Below are 2,231 nucleotides of genomic sequence, written 5' to 3'. Positions count from 1 at the left end.
GGGAACAATTGAGGGCAGGAGGAGATGGTAAAGGACAAGGAAGCATGGTGTGCTGCAGCCCATATGGTGGCAAAGAGTCAGACACAACCAAACAACTGAAGAAAAACAACAATAATAGTCTGAGTTATAAGGCACTTTTCAAAGGAGTACATTTATTTTACATTTCAGGTTATGCAATAATTGGAACAGAACCAATTAGAAGCCTCTATGTAGACAATTTAGGGAATGTGTTTAAATGAATAGGAAATTATGAACCTCAATTTTAATATTGATTGAGCTTCCGAGGTGGCACAGTGGTAAAGAATCTGCCGGCTAATGCAGGAGACACAAGAGATACAGGTTTGATCCCTGGGTTGTGAAGATCCCCTAGAATAGGAAATGGCAACCTCATCCAGTATTCCTGTCTGGAAAGTTTCATGGACAGAGGAGTCTGGCGGGATGCAGTCCATGGGCTCTCAAAGAATTGGGCACAACTAAGCACTTAGCAGCACAAATACAAAACTGGGGTTTTCTACTCTTTAAGAATATATCTGAAATATATTTAAAATAATTATATACGTTGTCAAGTCTATACACACTTTATATCTTATAATCTTAAAATAAGAGATTATATTATAAAAAGCCCCTTTTCATGGGTAGTATGGGATGTTGTCCTCAAACTAAAACCAAGGGAAAATAAGTCCTATGATATGTTGTTGAATTTCCTGCATTTAGAGAAATTATCTACTGGAGGTAGCATTGGGGCTTCCCTGGTCGCTCAGCCATTAAAGAATCTGCTTGCAGTGCAGGATACCCGGGTTCAATCCCTGGTTCGAGAAGATCCCCTGGTAAAGGAAATGACAACCCACTCCAGTATTCTTGACTAGAAAATCCTGTAGATGAAGGAACCTGGTGGGATACAGTCCATGGGGTCGCAAGAGTTGGACATGATTTAGCAACTAAACCACAACCACAACAAAGATGTGAAGAAGTTGTCTATTTCAGAAATATTAAATAGTGATCAAACAACTATACTGGATGCTTTGATGTGCTGAATTTTAACACTTTGGATCCAATCTGAAAAAGAATTTTTTCCATATGATTTTTAGAGCTTCTTTTACCTCCTTATTTCTTAAACTATAGATCAGGGGATTCAAGATGGGAATCACAATGCCATAAAATACAGAGGCCACGTTCCTATTTTCATGGGAATTATGCAAATAAGACTGTAAGTACATGTAAGAGAGGGTTCCATAGAAAATGGTGACTGCTGTCAGGTGGGAGGCACAGGTGGAGAAGGCTTTTTTTCTTTCCTGCATTGGAAGAGATCTTCAGGATGGCAGCCAGGATAAACATGTAGGAAACGATGATGGCCAACACAGTGCATGTCAGATTAAATCCCACAAAGACAGAAAATAGCATGATGTTGATGTCAGTGTTGGAGCAGAAAAGGGCAAGAACTGGAGGAATGTCACAGAAAAAGTGATTGATGGTATTGCCCTTGCAGAAGACCAGTGAATATGTAAAACCTGTGTGCACAGAGGCATTTATGGAGCCCATGATGTACGAACCAGCTACCAACTGGATGCAAAGTCTTTGGGACATGACAGTGGGATAGTGAAGTGGATTATAGATGGCCACATAACGGTCCACTGCTATAGCAGCAAGGAGGTAACAGTCACCGGTTACAAATGTTGTATAAACCAATAATTGTACGACACAGCCCTCAAATGAGATTGATTTATTTTCTATTATGAAGTTTTTCATCATCTTGGGAGTGACATCAGAGGTGAAACAGATATCAACAAAAGCCAAATGCTGTAGGAAAATGTACATGGGTGTTTGGAGTCTGGAATCTGTCTTGATGAGTAGGCTCATTCCAATATTACCCACCATGGAGGTCCCATAGATGACCAGAAATACAGTGAAGAGGAAATACTGAAACTCATGTTGGACACCAAATCCCAGAAGGAAGAATTCAGTCACTTCAGTGCTATTTCTTGGTGTCATGAGCACAAAAAGTGTAGAAAGGACCAAGAGGGAGACCAGCAAAAGAAAAGAAATGACTTGTTGAATAGAAAAGGCCCTTAACACTTTATGTCACTTTGTAAAAAATTATATGTTCATGCTAATCACTCACAACAGGGTTTATTTATTTCCTAAATTTCTTTTAATGTTTTAAAATAAGAAATCACCACATAAAAACAATATATTAGCCATAGATTCATTTTCAAAACAAAGAAGTTTTCACA

At 38.9% G+C, this 2,231-nt stretch overlaps 1 pseudogene; it reads right to left on the bottom strand.

Moving 5' to 3' along the window:
• Positions 1-1,037: 1,037 nt before the first annotated feature.
• On the bottom strand, positions 1,038-1,989 carry LOC102404760 (annotated as a pseudogene).
• Between the last annotated feature and the right edge of the window lie 242 nt (positions 1,990-2,231).

Source organism: Bubalus bubalis, chromosome 16 (assembly GCF_019923935.1).
Source record: "Bubalus bubalis isolate 160015118507 breed Murrah chromosome 16, NDDB_SH_1, whole genome shotgun sequence".
Taxonomy (NCBI): Eukaryota; Metazoa; Chordata; class Mammalia; order Artiodactyla; family Bovidae; genus Bubalus; species Bubalus bubalis.
Note: the sequence above shows the minus strand (reverse complement) of the source record. Positions and strands in the feature narration are given on the sequence as shown.